Source organism: Erpetoichthys calabaricus, chromosome 2 (genome assembly GCF_900747795.2).
Source record: "Erpetoichthys calabaricus chromosome 2, fErpCal1.3, whole genome shotgun sequence".
NCBI lineage: Eukaryota > Metazoa > Chordata > Cladistia > Polypteriformes > Polypteridae > Erpetoichthys > Erpetoichthys calabaricus.
In genome coordinates this window covers 150,477,817-150,503,391 of record NC_041395.2, presented here as the reverse complement: position 1 = coordinate 150,503,391, position 25,575 = coordinate 150,477,817, and the positions used below count along the sequence as shown (strand labels likewise).

Here is a 25,575-nt window from a genome sequence, read left to right as displayed (position 1 = left end):
AGGAGATTTTAGACAGTGCTTAACTATTGCTGCACTTGCGGTGTGCTCAGCTATTGTTCAGTCCACCTTAAAATACGCGGACAATTGGCATTGCGTTGATGAATAATAATATTCCCTTTGGAGGAAAGGTACTTTTATTAGGAGTAGATTTTAGACAATGCTTACCTATTGCTCCACATGCATTCCGCTCAACTATTATTCAGTCCACCTTAAAATTCGCTACGACGTCATACATAAACAAAAAGAGGCCGAACTACAACACATTTACAGGCGCGAGACCTGATTGGTGATAATACGAGAAAACGAACAGTCCGCATATTAACAGTGAGTTCGATCCTCCTTATTACTTATCCATATTCCTAACGATAAAGATCAAACAAGTCATCAATTCACGATCACGGCTACAAAACTAGACGGCTCAAGTAACGAGACCACAAACACGAACCCGAATCAAAAAAAAACATTCACGTCGGCACCAAGAACGCGCTTCTAAAACCGCGGAACAAAAAATGTTACGCGAACAATTGGCATTGCTTTCAAAACATACACTTGGTACAAAACATGCGATTTACAGATCCCGAATATAACAATTGGTTATTACAACTACAACATTGTACACTCACCAATACAGATGGACTTCACCCAGATATTATTACAATTCCTCAACCCTTTATCTGTGACGACTTACTTACAGAGATATTTGGAACACCGGTCTCATTAGACCAAATACCCCTTTTAACACAACGAACTATATTATGTCCAAAAAATATTACTGTTGATCACATTAATAACCAGGTCATTTCATTACTTCCTGGAGAGTCACACCTCTTTCTAAGCTCTGACAAAGTTGACTCTGATGACGACAATGACCATCATAATTTCCCCTTAGAATATTTGAACACTATTAACCCAGCCGGATTACCACAACACAGTCTTAGCCTTAAAAACGGAACAATAATCATGCTATTAAGAAACCTTAACACTAAACAGGGTTTATACAATGATACACGTTTAGTCGTCTACACCATAACACACAATGTTATTCAAGCAACAGTTCTTACAGGATCACATGCTAACAATACTGTTCTAATTCCTAGAATTGACCTTACAAGTTCTGACCTGGAATTACCTTTTACACTTAAACGGAAACAATTCCCCATTAAACCTGCCTTTGCCATAACCATCAACAAATCACAAGGACAACCCATAGACAAGGTTGGCATCTACCTATCTGAGCCCGTTTTTGTACATGGACAACTTTATGTGACCTTCTCACAAGTTCGACGTTCATCTGACGTTGAAGTTAACGTCATAAATGCTCCATGCCTTCACACTATGCTATATCTCATTCATACATCACGCTCTTTGTAATTTCCCAACACCAGGGGTTGGCGAGCGAAGCGAGCAGGGGGCGGAGCCCCCTAGTCTCTGGAGAGATCTTAAAATGGCTGTGCACCGACGCTTCCCATCCAACCTGATGGAGCTTGAGAGGTGCTGCAAAGAGGAATGGGCGAAACTGGCCAACGATAGGTGTGCCAATCTTGTGGCATCATATTCAAAAAGACTTGAGGCTGTAATTGCTGCCAAAGGTGCATTGACAAAGTATTGAGCAAAGGCTGTGAATACTTTTTTTATTTTTAATAAATTTGCAAAAACCTCAAGTAAACTTTTTTCACGTTGTCATTATGGGGTGTTGTGTGCAGAATTCTGAGGAAAAAATGAATTTAATCCATTTTGGAATAAGGCTGTAACATAACAAAAGGTGGAAAAAGTGATGCGCTGTGAATACTTTATGGATGCACTGTAGATGTGCACTTCAAACAATGTATTAGTACTGAATGTGTTAAGGCACTGAAGTAGCATATTTTCCAGAATTTAATCCACAGGCTATACATTTTTTGCAGTAAATTGGAGGAGCGCACGGATTATCTAAATATTTGTAAACATAATCTCGTTCTTTCTGCAATGAATGCTTACCAGATGATACAGTATATACAAAACTATGTTCACATTACCAGGATAAAGTGACTCAAATCCTTTTTTTTTGCCTTAAGGTGACACAGAGCTGATGTTTTCAGGGCTGTGTGGACACAGATATCCAATCTTTTCAATTCAGTTAGATTTGACTCTCTTTCATATGTGGTCCTGGATTGGATACATATCCAATTCATGACCATGTGACATGAATGAGAATAGCCAGATCGGAATTAATGAGTTTTCTTCCCTATACCCTTGGGCTGAGTGCTGTCATCATCAGCCAGCACCAGCACTGCGGAAAAACAAAAATGGAGGAGAGCAATAGCTGTGATAACAGTCACGGTCCCATCATTGCTGGATCCTTCCTCATACCCACATATCTCTTGGTATGCAGTGCCAGCAATAGCTGCGAAAACAGTTTTTGCCATTTACAGCTGAAAAACTGCAGTCCTCCAGAGCAAAATGATGTGAATACACTAACTAAAACAGTGTCTATTTTGTTGTTTTTATGCTGGAATTTGGAATTTTCAACTGGAACTGGTCTGTCAAGTCTGAGTTGAATTCAGATCATGATATTAATCCAAGATGGTGACACACACAACAACCTTAAGTGAAAGCTTTAATATTATAATGTTTATTAGCACATTTGTCTATTTGTGTCACATTAAAGCAGTTTTTGGACATGTTTCTACAGTATTTGGATATGCAAAATACCACATGATGCGTTGCTATCAAATTGTATTTGGTCAGCAGTTTTCAAATGAATAGACTGGCTGTAGCCTGATCTAACCTGTTGAGTGTCTTACAATACACAAATAAATAATTATGCCCAAAATCACAATACTAGTAATTCTGATATATTTTGTAGTTGACCGAAAATGAAATGCTTACTTGAATATAAATGAAAAGCCATCAAAGCATTCAGTGAAATATTTGCTGCTACCAGTTTGTAGTGATCCCTCAAAACATTATGAGCATGAAAAAAGTAGGTTTAAAATATCACAGTTACTTTTTTTTCTAAGACTGTGTCTAGTGGGATTATGATGCAGGAAGCAATCACTGTGAAGTGAATGCATGACAGTGGATAGTCAACAAATATGAACCACTGCCTGTACATTGGACAGGTTAATGAGTACTTTGTTTTTTGTGCACAGCAAGAACACCAATATTAATTTAACAATTAAGCTGTTGATATGAAAACATTGTTCCTTTATACAATCTACCTGTTAATTTAACACTATAAGAGTGAATATAACACTGATGATTCATGTAACTAAATAATGGAATGCATTTTATTTTTCACTCACATTTAATGTCATTCTGCAACTTGTTTTCTTGTGCCAATCAGAGTTTCTTCCCATTTCAGAAACACTGTTCAGTCCCTTGGACACTGCACTGTATGATTTGAAGTTCCAGATGCAGTAAACACTGCAGCTTTTGCTAGAAGCATGAACGCCCATGTGCGCCCAATTCATCGAAAAATAAAAAGTACAACTCATAAAAGTGATCCAGTGGGAGCTGAGTTGTTTCATGCAGGCATGATGTTGAAGAAAAATATGAAAACATTTTAATTTTAATATTTTTCCCCTGTATGTTTCTGCTAAACTCCATTTACAAACTTTACTTAAACAAAGCTTTTGAATTAAAATTACATGAAGGAAGCCAAACTGTCTTTCTGTGATTATTTTAGAACATTTTAATGTAGTAAAAATATTCTACACACAATACATACTGTAGTACACCGCAAAAAATGAAATCTTAACAAGCCAGACAATCTTGAAAAGAGATAATAGATCTTGATTCTAGTACCTTTTTCTTGTTTTTCTTGTTCAAGCAAAATTATCTGCCAATATAGTGAGAAAGTTTAACTTGTTAACTTGTTAAATTTTCTAAAAATGAGATTATATATCTTACACATACAAATCTACTCAAGTCAGTTATTCTTAAAATAAGAAAAACAAGATCTATTATCTCTTTTCAAGATTGTCTGGCTTGTTAAGATTTCATTTTTTGCAGTGTACATTTGCATCATATTGATTTTTTTTTTAAACATTGTTTTCTTATCAGCATTTATGCAGTTTTGGTCATAATGCACCTGAAAAGCATAAAGTGCTTATGACTTTTTTAGTGCTCTTTAAAATATACACACATGGGGAAAAAACAGCTAATGCAGCCTTTGAAAACACAGCACTTCACAGAAAAATAAGGTTTACTGTGATTTCAAACTGACGTAATCCAGTAGTCTACATAAGAAAGGTATATAAATTCACCCATGATTGCTAAAACACTTTAAATGTGCAATCCCGTACCTGGGAATTACAGTTACAAGAAAGTTTAAATATCTTTTAAAACACAGCTTTAACAGTTGACGGAAAGCACTAAATAAGATGTCAATAGATGGTCGGCTCTTAGGCTTTTTCTTGCAGGCATTGTTAATACAGTAGGAATGAATATCCTCCTAAAATCTATGTTTTTGTTTCAAGTACTCTTTTAATATTTTTAAAAACCTCATTTCCATTATCAGCTTGTTTATATGGAAGGCAAAAATCAACTTTACAAAGTCAGAAAGCAGAAGATGGCATGGGCTATCAGACCTAAAAATGTAGTGTAGTAAAAGTGAAAGCAGCCCTAAATGAAATTTATTCAAGTAAAGAGCAAATAGCTAAAAAATGCATTTAAGCAAGTACACCTCTAGTTAAAATGTATGATAAACTCTGGTATATGCAAAACATTTTTTTGCTTTCAGCCTGTTACGAGCAAGGAAATTTAAACATTCCAACTGATAGCAAATATTTTGTTGGCTAACTGTAGCTTCTTCCAACATTGCATTATCAATGACTCAACGGCAGATTCACTTACGAGTGTATTTCTGGGCACAGTGCTGTCACAAAACCTAAAGTGGGACAAAAACATCACATGCATTATCAAGAAAGTCCATCAGAGAATGTTCTTTTTGCGGGATGTGTTTTATTACATTTTAGAGAAAATTCAGAGAAAGAATTATTTGATTTAATATTAAGTGTTCAATATAATTACATTAATTATCAAAACATTTAACATTTAAATGTAGAAATAACTGGGAAGTGTGTAGCAATCCCATCATGGATCCACCCCTTTTCTTTCTTTTTTTTCCTTAAAATTGTGTTTGTTCCAAATCTATGCTTTTCAGAAAAAAAAGTTCAGAATATGACAAACATATGGTGAAACAAAATGATAATATTTTTTAAAAAGTCACACATCTGATCCAATATATCACAGAAACAATTAAGATTAATAACCATAAGCCACTGTAAAATTCATATTCCCATCCAAGAGCTGATCAGTAATAAAAAGGCCCATTCTTATTAATCAAAACCACAGGGGTTTAGCAGAAAAACAGGCATGAGCTCAACAAAATTATTTTACAATAACATCAATTAAATCTTGCCATATTCTAAAGAACCTGTGAACAGCACCAAACAAGAAACATTTGGTTTTTTTTCTAGCTCATGATAATATAAAGTATAATTTTCCCATTGAGTTTAGAAGGTGCACTCGGATTCTTCCAATTAAGCAGAAGTAGTCAAAACAAAAACATTTTAGTGTAGGAAATAATTGGCCATTTATCACCAAATAGTCTGGAGTTGTTTCAGACAAGCTTAAAGACTGCTGTAGTGACTGTACATCTTATTCTATCTGATAGATAAAAACAAATATTTCCCAAAAAGGGCTTTAATTTTGGACAGTCCGAAGACAAACTTTAGCAACTTGACAGCTTCACAGTTACGATCCAATCCATGAAATATTTTAGATCATTTTAATTTGGTCAAATGTGTCTGATTTTAGTTTTAATTTGGAGAGATGTATCCAGTATACAATTTTCAACTGAATTACAACATGAATTTTACAAACTGAAAAAGAATAAAGGCTGTGAATTATCGAGTGTGGTCTAGTGGTGAGCACTATAACAATATTTGATAAAAGTCTGAAAATGCTGCAATTATTAATGTCCTTACTAGTTAGAATATTTTTGAGTATCAATAGTGGATTAGGGAAGTTAACAAAATTGCTTTTATAAAGTTCCATATTTACAACAGAGCTAATGAAAAGGTGCAAACCTACCAATATAAAGATCTCTGAAGGTTTAGATGCCTAGTAACTTCCAAGACTGAAATACTGTATAGTTGAGGGAGGGTTATCCTGTAATGGAGCAGTAGACAGCAGTGTCTTTTCCATATACTTTTTTCTACATTAGTACCATTTTTTGAGTGAATGAAGCACAATCTGATTGCTAGTAAATTGACGAAAGTTATTAATGACCGGAGCACAGGGCAAATCATACAGTGAGGACTTCTTACAAGATTTCCTTTCCTGATCCTAGCAGGCAAAAAAGTGTATTCAGCACCGACTTTTTCTTTCCATTGTCTCAAATTACAAATATTCACAACCCTGTACTAAGGCTGAAAGTCAGACAGCATACTTTTGACTTTGTTACATTTTCAAGCAAGTCCTTGTTAGTCATTATATGGACCAAACTCTTACAGATTCATAAAAGAGATCTATCAGGTGGGTTGCCAACTTACTTTAGAGTTTAACATTGCTCAGACACAGCCAACTGAATTCTGTATATAATTTAAAAAACACTGTTGCTTCCAAAGCTCATTTGGTAGGTTATTCATATACTCTCAGCTTGCTATTAAGACATGGAAACAGAATGTGCACTTTACCCATGGGCATATCTGAACACTATTTTCAGATATGTAAAATGCAAAGGTAAATTCATCTATAATGAAGTGTCTTCTGCTTCTGCCAGGAGCTAAAGAAGTCTTTGTTTTCAAGAATTTGCCTTCAAATTTAGAGAAGCATGTTCAGGTAAGCATTTTTTCCTCTTCTTAAGCTATCTGATATGGTGCCCCTAAAATCTCTAAAAGCAGTGTCTTTTAACTCTTGTGCAAACAAAATTTTATGGGCTCAAGTAATATTTTAAAATCACAAGTTATATATTGACTAAACAAGATCCATGAGAATTTCCCATTTGGGACAAATACAGTACAGTATATCTATTTTATATCTATGTTGGAGAGTTAATAATATTCCTTGAGTTGAATTGTGGTTAATTCTGTAGTTTATGTGAGTGCTTAAGTGGGTGTGGGTAATTTAAAAATTAAATTGGTAAACCAAACTGAGAAAAGAAAACTACAGCTTTCTTAAGAGAATTCTTGTTAAAGATAAACAATAATTCTGAAATTGTTGCATTAGTATTACCTTCTTATATAATATGCTACCATGGCTGTCCAAGATTTTAAATCAATTGTAGCTCGCAAACCGTTTGACCTATTGACCTGAAATTCGGTACACATGTGAAGTCTACTATCTGCTTTCGGGGTGATGATTGACTTCCAAGGTTATTCCTCTTTTTATTTTTATTTTATTGCAGAATCAACTCTCGGCAGCAGCCAGCAGGGTGGCTGTGCGGCGCATGCGTATGGGCGCCGTTCTCATCCCTACCACCTTTGCCGTCACTTCCTCTACCTCTTCGTATCTTAAATCATTCTTGAGGCAGATTGAAGACTTAAGTGACAGCTTAAGTAAACAATTAAGGAAAACGTACTAAGTAATTGCAACACAGACACTGATATAATCACTTTTAACGCGAAAAGCTGCCGATGAAAGAAGAGAAGGAGCATGCCGCTAGGATGGAGAAAAGAACAGCTGCTCATGAAGCAGCAAGTGCATCAACCTCTGAGCAAACGAATGCTAAACGTACAGTGAAAGAGTATGAAAACTATGAATGCTCAAGTCAAGAGTATTCCCGTTACTGGTACTGTAATAATTGCCCTTCTAAAATACACATTGACTTCAGAGAAGCATAATAATCTGTGTTGATTTTCACTGTTTTTTATATTGTGATAAATTCATATAAGGTTGTGAGGTGTTCACTTAACTTTTTTATTTGTATTATTCTTCTGTCTGGAGAAAGGGGTACTTCATCTACTGCTGCCGGGTACCCCAACAGGAGAGAAACAATGCAAGTCAAAACCACACTCACTTGCACAACACTTCTGGTCATCACTGTGATTCTGACTAGTTATGTACTGATCAAAGGCAGAAAAGCGCTATATAAATGCGAAGAATTATTATTATTATTATGTTTGCATTTGCATGACTCATCCTTTAGTGAATTTCAGTAGCAAAAATATTGTTTATGTGTTGTTTAAAAATAAATGTATTGTTTCTCTAGACAAAGCCTTGTGCCATTTCATTACTATAAAATGTACTTTTGGTATTTTACTTTTACTCGAGTATTTTTAACTGAAGTACAGTACTTTTACTTCAGTGAAAGTTAAATATTTGATGAATAAATTTTACTTTTATCCAAGTATCATTTCGGAGTACTTTGTACAACTCTGATTTTGAAGTTGAAACCTTATTATTTTCGCACTCCATATCTTTCAGGTTCAACCTTACAGTGATTTGAGGAATTTTAATTTAGAGGTAGTGCGTCAGTTATAATCTGCGGTGAAGTAACTTACAGTACATTAAACTGAAAAAAAAAAAATCAGTAAGATTTGGGCAACAGTATCCCGATACGCATATTCATTATTCAACGACTACATTTTTAGTATTACGGCTTCGTCTACATTTAACACAGCACTTTAAGTTTACCATAAACTGTAAAATTTACATAAATGTTTACATTCACATATGAAAACGACTAAATACGTTACCCGGAAGTACAAAACCTAAGAAATCTATGTTTAGAAACATTCCAATCAAACCCACTTCGTATTCACACTGCCCGTCTCCATCTATTGGGCAGTGTACACAAATATCGTTATATGGATTGTGCGTAACAATCAAACGTTCCATTGGATGACTAAAAGCCTATAAAGTTGAAGAATGGAAAAATAAATGTTATTTACCCTTGTCGGTTTAATTGTCTAACATACACAGTTTAAATGTGTTCCTATTGGAATGACAGCTACACGTGAAAGGGGTACACTTACGGGGTGTATTTCAAATGTGTGAGAGCCGCACTCTGCACATCAGTTCATATCTGTTAAAGAATGCATATAGTTATGTCACATTTTTTGGCATATTGAGAGTTTTATCACTGCAGACTTTCATTAGTGGTCTTCATAAATAAATTTAACTAACACATAGCTAAAATGAGTAGCGCAAAACTGCTCAACTCTTACCACAACAGATTCCTTGTGAAATACAATTTTACAGGACGGGTTCCTGCTGTTGTGTCTCTTCCGGGTAGCTCGTTAGCCCTGCCCTATCTCGTTTCCAATTGGTCATTACATTGTCACGCAGCACGCAGTGCTGCCAAACTATACGTAATAATGGCGCCGACACTGAAACGAGGACAGTGTGACAAGAAAAACAGCTAGAAAAAATCTGTAATCAAGGTTCTAAAGATGCTGACGTTTATTTGCGAGTTAAGGAAACAGTAGAACGCTTTTAACAATATAACACAGCTTGTAACACTTACCTTCGCTGTCGCTTTTATCTTTTTTCCTCTGTTTTATAAATCTATCTGAACAAGTTTGAAGAAATAATAGACAACAGTCAAGAATTTGTATCAGTGTTCAAGCGGGTACTCCGGATATCGGCGCTTTAGTTTGAATTAAACGGCAAAAAAAGGAATGTAACTTCGCTGGTAGAAAAGTCGACAATTAAGTTGGCACTATGCAGGCAGCAGTTCCAGTTGACAGTGCGTCAGAAAATAGACACTTGAATCGCAAAAAGTACAAAACTGTTGAAGCTAAACCTCTGTTTCCTCAAGTGACTGCTGCGTAAGAAGCACACGTCTGCGTTAACTGTGGATTGCACGCAGTTGCGTCAGGAAATGTACAAAGTGAAAGCGCCTGCTATACGAATGTGCGGTATTTTATCCCAATAATTGAATCCATGTGGAATATTTTTAGCGGTAAGACGCTGATTCGTAACTATTATACAGGGAGTACACAAACAACAAATACTCGGATTATACTGAATGATTCCACGGTTTTGTCCCTGAAATACGTGAAGTTTCCATTCCCCTTCATATTGTGTTTTTGGCCACACTAATAAATGGAAAGACCCAATGAAGTGTTTGGATGTTCCTTGTTTGAAAAGTCAGCGATAGCAAAAGAACTTTAAATAATTTTACAAAATTAATTTGGCATACATTCTCTTAACACTCTTTAAAAAAACCTTTTGCTTCCCATTATCAGCGCATTCTTCCTAACCATCCGTTATGTCATGCATTACTGCATTTGTTTCCAATTTCATTTTAAATTACTAACCTTTTTGAATTATAAGTCAAAGTGTAGGTTGCCAGTACCATAAAAGCTTGTGGGGAAAATCCAAACATTCCAAAGACTATTGATTTTGTTTCAGTAATAATAACAATATAATATTATAACAATAATAATAATATAGGGCGGCATGGTGGCGCAGTGGGTAGCGCTGCTGCCTCGCAGTTGGGAGACCTGGGTTCGCTTCCCGGGTCCTCCCTGCGTGGAGTTTGCATGTTCTCCCCGTGTCTGCGTAGGTTTCCTCCGGGCGCTCCGGTTTCCTCCCACAGTCCAAGGACATGCTGGTTAGGTGGATTGGCGATTCTAAATTGGCCCTAGTGTGTGCTTGGTGTGTGGGTGTGTTTGTGTGTGTCCTGCGGTGGGTTGGCACCCTGCCCGGGATTGGTTCCTGCCTTGTGCCCTGTGTTGGCTGGGATTGGCTCCAGCAGACCCCCGTGACCCTGTGTTCGGATTCAGCGGGTTGGAAAATGGATGGATAATAATATAATAATCAGAAAATGGTCCCCTGAAGCAGAGCCGGCTCTGAGAGACTGCTTTGAAACTACGGACTGGGATATCCTGCAGGGATCTTATAATGAGAACATTGAGGAGGTTGTTGACTGCACTACTGACTACATCAACTTCTGTATGGACATCGTAGTTCCAGTAAGAACAGTACGTTGCTATGCTAACAACAAGCCATGGATTACAAGTGACATCAAGGGCCTTTTGAACCAGAAGAAAAGGGCCTTTAAATGCGGTGATCAGCATGAGCTCAAGCGCGTGCAGAAGGAACTCCAAGTCCAGCTCAGGGCGGCGAAGGAGCAGTACAGGAGAAAGCTGGAGCAGAAGTTGCAGAATAACAGCATGAATGAAGTGTGGGATAGGATGATGATCATCACTGGCTGCAGCTCAAAGCAGGGTGCCACCATCGAGAGAGACGTGAAGAGAGCAAACCAAATGAACAACTTCTTTGACAGGTTTAATCACCCTAACCCACTCTCACCTCGGAGTTCTGCACCCTCCACCCATCCTTCTGCTGATACCAGCATAGGAGAGAGTTTACCCCAACCCACAATTACAGCAGCGCAGGTGAGCACAGAGCTGAGGAAACTTCATGCCAGCAAAGCAGCGGGTCCAGATGGAGTATCGACACGACTGCTGAAGGCCTGTGCACTGGAGCTGGGGAGTGCTCTACAGCGCATCTTCAACCTGAGCCTGGAACAGGGGAGAGTCCCGAGGCTTTGGAAAACATCTTGTATCACCCCAGACCCAAAGGTATCACGTCCTAGTGAGCTGAATGACTTTCGGCCTGTCTCTCTGACGTCACATGTGATGAAGACCATGGAGCAGCTGCTGCTTCACCACCTGAGGCCACAAGTACGCCACGCCCTCGGCCCTCTGCAGTTCGCATACCAGGAGAAGGTGGGAGCGGAGGATGCCATCATCTATATGCTACACCGATCCCACTCCCACTTGGACAGAGGCAGTGGTGCTGTAAGAATTATGTTTCTAGACTTCTCTAGCGCCTTCAGCACCATCCAACCTCTGCTCCTTAGGGACAAGCTCACAGAGATGGGAGTAGATTCACACCTAGTGGAATGGATCGTGGACTATCTTACAGACAGACCTCAGTATGTGCGTCTCGGGAACTGCAGGTCTGACATTGTGGTCAGCAACACAGGAGCGCCACAGGGGACTGTACTTTCTCCGGTCCTGTTCAGCCTATATACATCGGACTTCCAATACAACTCGGAGTCCTGCTACGTGCAAAAGTTCCCTGACGACACTGCTATCGTGGGCTGCATCAGGAGTGGGCAGGAGGAGGAGTATAGGAACCTCATCAAGGACTTTGTTAAATGGTGCGACTCAAACCACCTACACCTGAACACCAGCAAAACTAAGGAGCTGGTGCTGGATTTTAGGAGGCCTAGACCACTCCTGGGCCCCGTGATCATCAGAGGTGACTGTGTGCAGAGGGTACAGACCTATAAATACCTGGGAGTGCAGCTGGATGATAAATTGGACTGAACTGCCAATACTGATTCTCTGTGCAAGAGAATCAAAGTTATTGTCTTTTTTTACCTGCATTTTTATTACTCTTTAATATTGTTTTTTTGTATCAGTATGCTGCTGCTGGAGTATGTGAATTTCCCCTTGGGATTAATAAAGTATCTATCCATCTATCTATCTATCTATCTTTAGTTGTATGGTTTCACACATTATGTAACATGACATATTTAAAGATATTTCTTCCAGTTCAGGCATGGGGCAGGGCATTGGAAAGAGGCAATCCCAAACAGTACTGGGCACAAGGCTATCACAGGGTTAACCCATATACAAAAACCCATAGGGCCTATTTGGCAGTACCAGTCAATCTAACATACTTGCATTTCAGAGGAAAACCCAGAGAGATACATGGAGATCATGTAAATAGTACATGGGTAACAGCCAGACTTGGGACTCAAACCCAAAGAGCTGAACCCGTGAAGCAAATGTGCTAAGAAAACTTTACAGACACTCCTGTTTTCCCATTTTAATAAAATCGATTATAAACTGCTCAGAAAATTAAAGGAACACTTTGAAAACACATCAGATCTCAATGGGAAAAACGTCATGCTGGATATCTATACTGATATGAACTGAGTAATGTGTTAGGAACGAAAGGATGCCACATCGTTTAATGGAAATTAAAATTATCAACCTACAGAATGAATTCCAAGACACCCCGAAAATTTAAGTGAAAAAATGATGCAGCAGGCTAGTCCATTTTGGCGAAATTTTATGGCAACAACTCAAAATCGTACTCCGTAGTTTGTATGGCCCCCACATACTTGTATGCATGCCTGACAACGTTGGGGCATGCTCCTAATGAGATGACGGATGGTGTCCTGGGGGATCTCTGCCCAGATCTGGACCAGGGCATCACCGTGCTCCTGGACTGTCTGAGGTGCAACCTGGCAGCATCGGATGGACTGAAACATAATGTCGCAGAGGTGTCCTATTGGATTTAGGTCAGGCGAGCATGGGGGCCAGTCAATAGTATCAATTCCTTCATTCTCCAGGAACTGCCTACATACTCTCGGCACATGAGGCCGGGCATTGTTGTGCACCAGGAGGAACCCAGGACCCACTACACCAGCATAGGGTCTGACAATGGGTCCAAGGATTTCATCCCAATACCTAATGGCAGTCAATGTGCCATTGTCTAGTCTGTAAAGATCTGTGCATCCCTCCATGGATATGCCTCCCCAGACCATTACTGACCTACCACCAAACCAGTCATGCTGAATGATGTTACAGGCAGCATAACATTCTCCACAGCTTCTCCAGACCCTTTCACGTCTGTCACATGTGCTCAGGGTGAACCTGCTCTCATCTGTGAAAGCACAGGGCGGCAGTGGTGAACCTGCCAATTCTGGTATTCTATGGCAAATGTCAATCAAGCTCCACAGTGCCGGGCAGTGAGCACAGGGCCCACTAGAGGATGTTGGGTCCTCAGGCCACCCCCATGAAGTCTGTTTCTGGTTGTTTGGTCAGAGACATTCACACCAGTGGCCTGCTGGAGGTCATTATGTAGGGCACTAGCAGTGCTCATCCTGTTCCTCCTTGCCCAAAGGAACAGATACCGGTCCTGCTGATGGGTTAAGGATCTTCTATGGCCCATGTCCAGCTCTCTTAGAGTAACTGCCCTTCTCCTGGAATCTCCTCCATGCCCTTGGATATAATGGCACATACTCTTACAATTGGACTTGTTTAGATATTATAATATACTGTATCTTTGGGCAGTGCTAAAAAAACAGAGTCAAACATGAATCAAAGTTGTAAACTACACTTATAAAGTATCTTAGTCAAGAAGTGAACTGGGATGCAACCTGTTATACCATCTAGATGCCCAAAATCTATTCTCTTTTACTGAAAATTATCTTTAAAATCTGAGTGTAGGCATTAATTGGAATCATCTGTTAAACTTATCTTATAAACTGCAACTAAAAGCTTGTTTCCCCTCTGGCTATGAGCTAAGTAGTTAAATTGAAAGCTAGCTAGTCAACACACCAAAACGGAAAATGTCTTTCCTGCATCCAGCAGCAAAATTATAAGAAACTTACAGAGCGAAGGAGACCACTAAGAATACTAAGCTTCGTCTTCAGTGGAATGAAAGAGAAAGAATTTCTCAGGTAAAGAAGAAAGAACTGCATACTCTCTCCATGGAAAATAGGCATTTTTATTAGAACAGCAATAGCTGTGTCAATTTTATAAAAGTAATTTGTTACAAGGAAAATTATTTCCAATAAAATATGTTAAAATGAAGTATTTGATTTCTAACGTATAGCTGTATAGGCTTTAAACAAGTGTGATAGATACTGAAATATGACTGCAGCACAAATTTAAAATTAAGCCAGGAAACCAGCAGAGAGAATTGGAACATAGTTGGTTTAGATGTGAATTAGAACAGAGATCAGATATAAAAGAAATACTTTTTAAAATTGGAAAGCAGACGTAAAAAGTCCTAGAAAAATAATTAACATGTTGTACAGTAGACCTACAAATACATGCGCAGTACTGACTATATTGTTTTTAAAATGAACAATGGGAGAGCATCAGAAGCTGGCTTACATGTCTTTTTAACTAGTGATGGATAACCAGTGTACAAAAAACAGTCAGGGAGTCTTAGGGGAAGTTGAAAAAGTGGCTTTTATAAAGTTTTGGAATCACTTTTCTAGTTAAAGAATATGAAATGTGTGAACAAGCCATGTCTGACAAGACACAGCTCAACAGTACTGTCAACAGTCTAAGTGATGTGTTCAGGAGTGCCTAGCTGCACATGTCATGTTTTATTTTATATAATAAGATCAATATGCTGCATGATATAAGAACCCATTTTTTTAGTTGTGTCTCCATATAATGTGAAAAGGACCTACTGCAATAGTCATGTCTGTCAATGAATTTGAAAACTGACATATTTTAAAGCAGAGAAATTATTTTATGTGAATACTTGCAGATTAGCTTACTGTTTCCAATTTCTCTTAAAAGAGGTCACATCAACTTGTGTGTTTTCTGTATTTTCATCTTTTTCTAGTTTGACATCTGCTCCTGAAAACAATATGGTGAAATAGCTGTAGAGTCCTGCACACTATAATGGCTTCTTCTTGATAAATTGCCAGGAGAACTGACTCCTATGGTTGCAGAGCAGTTTAAGGCACTGTCACATTACACAAAATGTCCAGAAAATTTCGTTTACATCATTTTAGTAAGTCAGAGGCAGCTGCAATGCACTCTTTTCACTGTTATTAATGTAGTCAGAAACATCCAGTGAATCGCCCCAACAAAATCTAACAGGTTTGATTGAGTCTTAAGTTGTGGAAGTCAAGCACTGTAAAGAGTTGACAAGCAATGAGCACTCAGCTATAAGTACAATGCATGAACTATAATGCAGCTACAAGGAAGAAGAGATGTAGGTGTTTTGGACCTTGCAAACAGAAAAGAGGCTCACCTGTCTGTTGTTTTATGTACCACAATAGAATGGAAAAAGGAACAAGAATGTGGCTAAATGCACTGTTTTAGGAAATTTCTGTACCATATTATGTTTGTCAAGCAGGATGTCAAGCTATCAGAAAAAGAAAGGAGAGCACAATACTTTGGAAATGTGAAACTGTGTGTGAAAGTCATTGTGGAGTTGTGTAGTCATGTGCCGCAGTTTTAAGTTGTGTAATCTGATATCCTGAGGAACTCAGCAACTTCAGTCATCAAGTTTAACATCCCCTCCAACTAGAAGTCGTGTAATGTGCCACTGGCTTTATGTGATCATCCATCCCCACAGCTCATTTCACATGCTTCTTGAAATCATAGCAGATAAGTTATATGGTGTTTGTGACAATAAGAGTAATAAAGGAATGTACATGTACTAATGAATGAAAGAGGAAATGAACCTAGTCGTTACACTAACAACGACTACTGGGCTGCATTATCTGCATATTACTCTATAATGATTAATTGTTTCTCTGAGACGATAGTTTATTGACAAATCACCATGACATGCTGTCCATCAAGGTTAGACTCTGCCAACAATGTTAGCTTGAGAATTCAACAGAGATTTTAAATCTCCACCTGCACATCTTTAAAAAATGAACTACAATTAGCAATAGACCCTTCACAACCAACAACTAACAATATCAATGAATAGTTTTTTTTTTACTTGAGTTGAAATCTGCTGTCTTTCAAAGCTAATGGAAGTCCCCACAAGTCCATTTGGGCTCAATTTTTCCAACTACATGATATTGTAAATTTCTATTAAAAACATGTAATTACATTCTATTATCACTTTTATTCTTGAATATGAGTTACTTAGAAAAATATTTAGTAAAAATGACATTAACTCTTTGATGACTATAAAATTTTAAAATACTTCAACATTTAAAACAGTCAACTACGTCTCCAAACACACCTGAATGTTTCGCCATGGATACATTTTCTTATTCATTTATCTTTGTAGGACCCCAAATACCCATAGATACCTAAAAGTGGCACTTTTTAAATGACTATGCTGTAAGATGTGAATGTTTTAATTTGATACCATCCTGCTTACATTCCCCAATGCATCCCAATTCTGAATTGCTACAGTTATAAAATAATTACATACTAGCCTCTATTTCTAGGGTATTCAATTATCAGAAACCTTTGTTGACCTGTAGCACAACAACAGAGTGCACCCCAGCTGCACTTCTTGATTCAGACGAATTCCTCAAAGTTCCTATTCCCTTATCTGATCTTTCTCTCCAAGTATTTCTGTATGCAGATTTTTATCCTCCTTGTCTAAATGTGGTGCTGTTAATCAACAGATACTTTTGGCATGATGACTGAGCGAAAATATAACAGTATTCATTTTATTCTCTTCAGTAGTGCTTCATTGCATGGCAGTGTATTCATGTCCTTCTTCACTCCTTCAAACTTCAAAAATGCAGTGTCCAAAACATTGAAGATCTGGCAGTAGGATTTTAGATTCTATAAGAAACCTATTAGAAATTAAATAACTAAATAAATGTGTATTTCTGTACATTTTCAAATTTGTATCAGTGTTAAACATTGTGATTTTTTTGCACATCATTTTCTTTTAAAGTTTAACCATACTCTATTTCAAATTGTTATGTAGCACATAGGACTTAAAAGGGAAATGTGTTTTAAAGGAATAATTTAATTAAATTGACAGGACAATAGTAAATGTATATAACATATATAATATGCAAACAGGCAAAGTTTCAGATTGCCTAGATCAAAGGTTCCAGGGAAATGATGAAGTAATTTTGACATTATCCAAAATGGTTACCTTACCATTTATGTATGACAATTTACATTTTAAGTTTCAGATTGGAGTATGTATAATATTAGAAAATACGTTTTTTAGTGCTATATCACAAAAAAAGCCACACCCAGTGGATAACACAGTTTTCTCTATTCTCTGGCTCTAGTTGGAAACATATATATGCTGCAAGGTCCAAATTTAAAATAAAAAAACCATCAAAGACATACAGGATAAGAAGGAAACAGTAAAATACTGTATATCATATATGTATAAAGTAAAAGAAAAATATTAAAAAAGAGAAAAGGATATACTGGAAAGCAGCTATGGTCATCACAAAATATAACAAATAGCTAAGAATTTGAAAAGTCAAAAAAATATATTAACACAAAATACAAAAATGAATTACAGAGAATTTATGTAAGATAGTCTATATAAACAAGTAAAATTAACAGATTGCACAGATAATTCTCCAAGGAAAACAAAGGCAAATTAAGTTGATTTACATATTGTATTTTGTAATAACAAGAAACAAGCACAGGTAAAAGGTTTTGGACACCAACTGGTGATCCCATTATAATAATGGAAAAAGAATAAACAAAAAAATCATACAAATAATGATTGTCTTTAGCAGACGTATTTCAAGAGGTAAATCCATCAGCTAGTCCGCCATCATATGCAATTGACGTCCATTATATTGTTTCCAGAATGGAAGATGCATGTCTAGGAAGCAAAGCAAAGTGATGTCAGGGTTCATCTACTTGTGGAGCTTCTGGTCTGCAGACAAAAGTGGGGAGATGTAAGCAACAGTGCCCTCTCTTGAATCGGGGTGGAATTACTATCAATACATCAGCCAGGAGAATCCCCCTACTCACGTGGGTGACTATATATATTATACTATATATGTATATTATAATATACTAGACTATATACTAATAAATATATATATATATATATACTGTATATATATATATATATGTATATATATATGGTTGAAATAGTTTATATATATATGCTCACACTTGCATTATATATAAACAAACAATTGAATACATTTTAATGGAAAAAAGGGACCTGGTATCAAAAAAATGATTGCAAAATAAAAATAGAAAAAACATTTATATTGGGAGTGAATGGAAAAATTTAAAAAATGAAATAAAAAAAAAATTAAAAAATTCCAGGACACACTCTTGAGGTAATTCTGTACCAACAGGACTTTAAGGCAGAAGTCTTAAGAATTAAATATGGAAGTTAAAGACAGTGTGTAACTGTTGTTTGAAATCTGGAATATGACAATGCTGTTAATAAAATCTGTCAATATGAAATTGTTGATGCATTTTGAGAATGAATCCACTTCTTCAGGGCATTACAATTCTACAAAATAACAAAGTAATACAAAAAAAAGAAAATATCATGGTCCATTGAGAAAATCTAGAAAACATAAAGATAAAAAAGAGATACCGTATTGTGGCAGGTGGCTGGGGCCCATGCCCAGCCGGGACACCTCTGCACCATATCTTCCCCGGGAGCAAGGATAGGAAACCCAGTATCTCCCCCTGAATACTAGATGGCTGCCTCCTTGACTTGCAGCAGTGCCTCGGACTCCCCCAGGGTTTCATGGGGGTTGGAGTTCGGAGCAGCCCTGTTTTCGTTTTGCAGGCACCGGCAGGGGGTGCTGCAGCAGCAGCTACTGGACCCACACCCGGAAGTGCAGTCGGATGTCGGCAATCAAACACCTGGAGCACTTCCAGGTGCCCAATAAAAGGGGCCAGCAACCACAACTCAGCGGACAGAGTCGGGAGGAGGAGGACAAAGCTTGGAGGAGTGGTGGTAGAAGAGAGGAGTGTGGTGAGTTACGTTTGTGTGTTGTTTAGGACTGTGTTGTGCCTGTGGGGATTACAGGGAAGACGTGTCCCACAGGTGAAGAGAAATAAAAAGTCTTCATTTTATACGTGCCTCCCGTGTCCAATCTGTGTCGGGTTGGGCGCTTATATAGCGCCTTGTTACAGTATATAAAAAAGAAAAGTAACAATGAGTAATTACTGAAGCCAAACAGTTACTATGACAGAATTGCTTTCATACATAAGTGGTACATACATGGTTGAATATATATATATATATATATATATATATATATATATATATATATGAGTGTGTGTGTGTATACATGTAAACTCTGCTGTTTTGTTTTAATATAACTCAATTTGCTTGTTTAAAAAAAACTTTTTTGCTTTTTTTAATGTTGTAGATATTTTTATTGTACTTTAATTTGAAATATTATTATATTATATTATTTTGAAAGAATGGTAGTATTTACAGACATTCAATACTTAATTTGTAAATCATGAGGTGCCAAAGCTCATAGTGACTGCCTGGGGACAGAATGTGGGTGCAGTGAGAACAGCAATTTGAGCTCCAGAGTGCTGGGCTATTTAATTATATCATTGACCTAATACATGAAATCAATACAGTTTATATGTATACTCACATGCATACATTAGTATTTCACTTGGATATCTTGCAGTTTTAAATTGTTTTTCTGTCCCCACTCTTATTGGAATTTTCAGGCTTGTCTGATGGGTCTTCGTCCCCATTACATTGCTCCTGTATCTTTTATCTCTCAACCTCCATGTCAGCATCTACAGAACTACAATGATCTGATTATTTATTTCGATCTGTGCAGCTTCCAGTGTTTATGGCAAGCATTTTTCTTTTTCACATCAGCCAATCCAAACATAGATGCAGTAAGTGTAATGTTAATTACTCAACATTAATAAAGTCTCTCTAATAAATTTTGTTTATTTAAACATTGGCCTTTGTCACATTTATGTAGATGATTGTTTAGGCACAGTGATGGCCTTCTCTAACAGCCTTCAGTTTTTCTATGGAGCAGTTCAAGGTCAAAGTAGGCATTACTATCCAACAGTGGGAAATGCATTTGTTGACAGGTATTACAAAGAAATGTTGCTGTACATCCATATGTCCACATTGCTCAAATGGTAACCCCCACCCTCATAAACTTCTACAGGCAATATGACAATATATATGACAATTACTTCTTGATGCAACAACGTTTTGGTCAGATAGCAAATTTTAAAATTATCCGCATCTACTTATATTATACTTTGCATTTACTTAATCCATGTACAATTGTTTTGGGGTTGAAAACCATTCCCATCACCTTGTAGCACAATGCAGGGCCTAATCTTGGATGAGTTCGTATTCCATTACTGGACACAGTCATGTACACAACCCACACATCTTTGGGAGTTGAAAATCTTACATATGTGGGAAGAAGGTGACTAGACCAGTTTAAAAACCCAGTTTCCTACAGCTGTGTTGGAGCAGAGATATTATCCATACCTCCATCATGCTGTCCTTGACATTTTTCACTGTAAGGTTTTGTTTGTTTTTTTTAAGTCTGTGATCTTAATAGCTTTAACATAATTAATGGATGACAAAAATATTGGCAGATCTCAGTTACAGATGTGTGGGGCAGAGATTTATCATTGCTTTCTGTTAGAACAAAATCTAAAATGTACATTTTTTAATAGAAGCAATAAATTGTCTTTGCTGTATTTACTCATTATTTGTATTGTATAAGGTACTGTGTACTTCAATCCAGCTACCTGCCATGGAAACAGGAGGTAAAGTATTACATCACATTCCACATAAGAGCAAAGGTTCACTGAATTATGGGACCACTGTTAGAGGAGTGTAATCGGTATATCTAGGAAGGAAACAAATTGTTAAGATGGTTGTGTAGATTTTACATTTACTGTATAAAAACTTATATTAATTAGTCTTAGACTGTTTTGATGGTATGTCATGTTACCATATCAATTTCTTCATTCATCTTTGTGTGATAAAATTAAACCATAAATAGGCTCTGATTCCTATACATTAATATGAGTACCATCAAAAATACCATAAATATGCTCTGATTACTAAGTGTTTATATCTATGCCATCAAGAACACCTCAGATAAGTTTTGTGTAATATGTTGCCTTGTAATGCATAAGCCTTACTTTGATTTCCATTTGGATTTACAGTATGTCATGTATGTGGAGTTTTCATGTTCTCCCCGTGCTTACTGTATGTCTTCTGGTAGCTCCAGTCTCCCTCCTCAGTCTTGAGAAATTATGTTGAGCTTATTGGCAAACTTAAAGTGGACCAGGCCATGAGAATGTGGACTTGTGCACCAGTACAGAGGATAAATAATATACAGTATGAATAGAAAGGGTCTTTCTTTTTGATGTGAAAGACAATTTTATCTGTAATATCACTAGTTAAGGATGGAGTCAATTTTTTTAGAACTGTTAAAATATTGAGTGTAAATTAATCTAATTAAAGTAAGTTTGCCTTTGTATGTTTAAGTCTGAGTTTCAACACTTAACTTCAGTTACATTGGAAGACTTGAAAAACTATGTGTTTTAGTATTTAGTCCACTGTAGTAGCTGGTATAGCCAGTGATGCTTATTATCTAAGGAGTCAAAAATTATTTACATAGCATTTAACTAGCATTTAATACTACTATTCTAACTACCATCATGGAGATGGAAAAGTTAGAATTTAGTGGTTTTTTTTTACTAAATGGACTGGTGACAGTTTTTATATAAAATGTGTTTTCTGTTTGAAATATCTGTTATTTCCTCAGATGCATTTTATGCTAGGTTTGGTTGTAAGTACAGATGACAATATATTACTGTAATTCACACTTGCACTCAAACCAGGCATCTTACATTTATACATTATATAGAATGTATTGTCAGCTACCTGTGCTTTCTTCATAGACTGCCTAAAATGTTAAAAATAAATGAATAAATAAAAATCTAGAAGATCTATCCCTCTTCTAAAAACTTCTTGGAGCAGACAATGAAGAAATGAAGAAATGACAGTTTCCTACATTATCCTTTTGCACTATAGCCCACTTGGACATATTTTCACCACCCTTCATCTTAGAACTGGGCTGCAGAAACACTGTACCATATGTGACTTTATAATACTAATATTACTAATATTAACTTAGCTGTTTCATTTTAAAAAGTCTGATGCTAACTTACAATGCAACTAACTAAACATTGCTTGACACTGTTGATTTCCTTAATGTATCATTACAAACCCCTGAGATACTCTGATGACAGCATCCTCCATATTCCAGAGTTATTATGCATCTCTTGCCCAATGCTCATTTAGCTTTGTAATTCATATTTTATATAACTCTTTCATTTGGTTTGTTTGTAAAGCTCAATATGTATTTGCTTTCAAGTCATGCTTAAAAATTGATCTTTTCTCCCTCTTGAATTTTCCTCCACAATTCCTTTAATTGTTTTTCCACCAGCAATACAGTGTATTGCTCCAGGTTTTGTTGTATATCATCTCATTCTCTGATTTTGTACCCATATACCATCAGATAATCTTTTCATATATAGGTTTTTCCAAGTTTGTATCCTTTGTAAAACAATAAGCAGATACAGAAAAAAAGGTTTGGGGCATGTCCATGACCTCGTATAATGAAAAATGAAATCAAAAATGAAATAAACTTTTCACAAAGATAAGGTTAACACCTTTTCAGCCAGGAGTCAGATGCTGAACTGATTCCAAGATAGCTGAAGTGATGGTCATATGGGTTCCAGGCAGGGAGGGTTGGGTCCAGGAGGGCATAAAATGGAAATGAAATCATATGTGGAATGCCTGTCAATCTTTCGTTCTGCAGAGGGAGGAAGGGAGAAGGCACTAGCACACAGTAACAACTCCTGTTTTGACAGGGAACTATACTCTTAAAAAAACGTTCCAGAGTGGTTCTTCAAAGCAATGCTATAGGGGAACCATTTTTGATTTGCAAAATATCCAACCACATGAAGGTTCCAGAAAAAACTTTATTTATTTAGATCTATAATAGGCTCCTTACAGTAAATAACCATGGATAGATTAGATTTGTTAAATACCAATAAGTCATGATTGCTACTCACAGTCACACAGGCTAAGTCCATGTTTTCTTAATCTGTTAGTGTCCTGCTAGGCAGCCTACCATACATTAAAGATTTCATGTGTTTTCCACATATTAGGAAGTTTTTCAAAGTACAAAAAAACAACTTCATATGTAAAGAACCATTCTCAAAATTAAATGGTGCTTTGTCAAGCAGTAGTTCTATGAGGAACCAAACAACCTAGTAAAGATCCATAAAGTTCCATTAAAGAACTATTATTTTTAAGAGTGTACCATCACCAGAGCTCTTAAGCTGCCTCACAAGTGCACACACGTCACACATTATTATTTTTTGTGTATTTAAAGATCATGTTGGAATGAATTGCACTTGTTTGATTTGTAAAGTGATCAGAGATAGGCAATGTAGAAAATAAAAGGTCTTCATTATCCATTCTTTCAATAGTATTGGCAGTCAGAGGTAGTGGCTTTTGCTGTGCTGTTTGCTTTCTATGTAAACTGACATTAACAGATACAGATCAATCACTCATCCATCTGTTTTCTGAACACATATTTTTCATTACAAGGTCATGCAGCAAAAAGTGATGCTAGGCTGGAACCAACCCTAAACAAGAATAGAGGACACACTCACAAATGCACCCATGTATACTGTGTGATGATACTGAGCCATATTTAGAGTTGCCAGTTAGCCTAACATGTAGGAAACACAGACACAGATATAAAATATAAATTGTGTTTATATAAGATATGTTGTGATGACATTTTATGTGAATAGTGCAGTATGTTTTATATATTTTTGCAGCAGGAAACAAGGTGGACTAAAACCTATGCTTGAGATCACAAAGTGGATCAGCTGTGGGATTTGAAGTCATTACCTTATGGTATGCAGTACAATTTTTTCACTATAGGTGCCCATGTAGTCTGAGAGCTTATTTATGTTTTAAAAGCTGTAGAATGCATCACATTATTGACTAGTTGTTCCAAGGGCTTCAAGGTCGCCCTTTCTGTTGTGACTACCAAGAATGAATAAGTAAGAATGTGAGCACCATTAACTTGCAGGTAGAGTTGTGCATGTCAGACAGAGGGGCCTCAGATTGGAAGGTGAATTTGATAATGTGATGCTGAGTTGCAGTCTAGCAAAAGCCTCTAATTTTAAGGGTCAGCACTTCTGTTTTCTTGATTTCATTGAGCGGCTACCCCTAGCCAAGTTGCAGTCCCAGGAGGATTTCCTTGGCTGGCATGATAAAGACTACTCCGCAGTGTTTCATCGTAGTCCCTGATAAGCAGGTGACAAGTACAGTATCACTTCAGCAGTGCACAACTTCAAGGGCCCAGTTTAATTCTTCAATTCTCTACTTCTGTCTGACTGGGATATTTAGGTTTACATTGTTGCACAGCATAAATAAATTAAAAAGCTAAAAATAAAAATGTGGGTGTTCTGGTGGTGCAAAGGTTAGTGCCTTTGGGTCACAGCTTCAGGGTCTTGGGTTTGAATTCCAACCTGGTAATTGTTTGTGTGCATGTCCATCTTCCTTATATTTTGCAAGGTAGGTAATTTGGTTTCTTACCATAATAATAATTATTGAAAGAAGTTTGTTAAGTTATATGACCACTCTAAAATTGGCCTACTGTGACAGTGATTGGATCAGACTTTCATCCAGGGTATGTTCCTGCCTTGTGCCCAGTATTTCAATAAGTGGGTTCATAAATAAATGGATAAGTAACAATAATGGTGACAGACTAATGGGGCCTTTCATCAAGTTCTCATACCTTACATCTCTTAAAGCTGATATAAATAGGCTTTAGTTTTACACAGTCTTGTGCATTAATAGCAGGAATACAAAATGAATGTATTTTATACTAGCCAAAGTACCTGGAGTTGCCCAAGTATATTTGTTAAGAAAGCAAATATTTATGTTTTTTGATTATCCCCTCCATCATCTACACTACATCTCTAATAACTATACATTTCTCTGTTCTCTTGAATTGAGCATTTGTTCTTTTTGTGTATTGTTAGATTCCTGTAACTCTATCCAGGGATGGAACAACAAATGATACTTCAGTATTATCTGCTATACTGTGGTATCACA

The 25,575-nt window shown here is 36.9% G+C and overlaps 1 protein-coding gene across 2 annotated transcripts in view; it reads right to left on the bottom strand.

Moving 5' to 3' along the window:
* The window catches only part of rhbdd1 (rhomboid domain containing 1), a 183,197-nt gene extending 173,395 nt beyond the window's left edge, over positions 1–9,802 (bottom strand). Inside the window, exon 1 of one of the 2 annotated variants that reach the window (XM_051923031.1) lies at positions 9,455–9,802. The gene's annotated coding sequence lies outside the window, so the exon portion shown is untranslated. Of the gene's footprint in view, positions 1–9,155; positions 9,234–9,454 lie in introns of those variants that run through there. The other variant, XM_051923032.1, reaches the window with a different exon arrangement.
* Between the last annotated feature and the right edge of the window lie 15,773 nt (positions 9,803–25,575).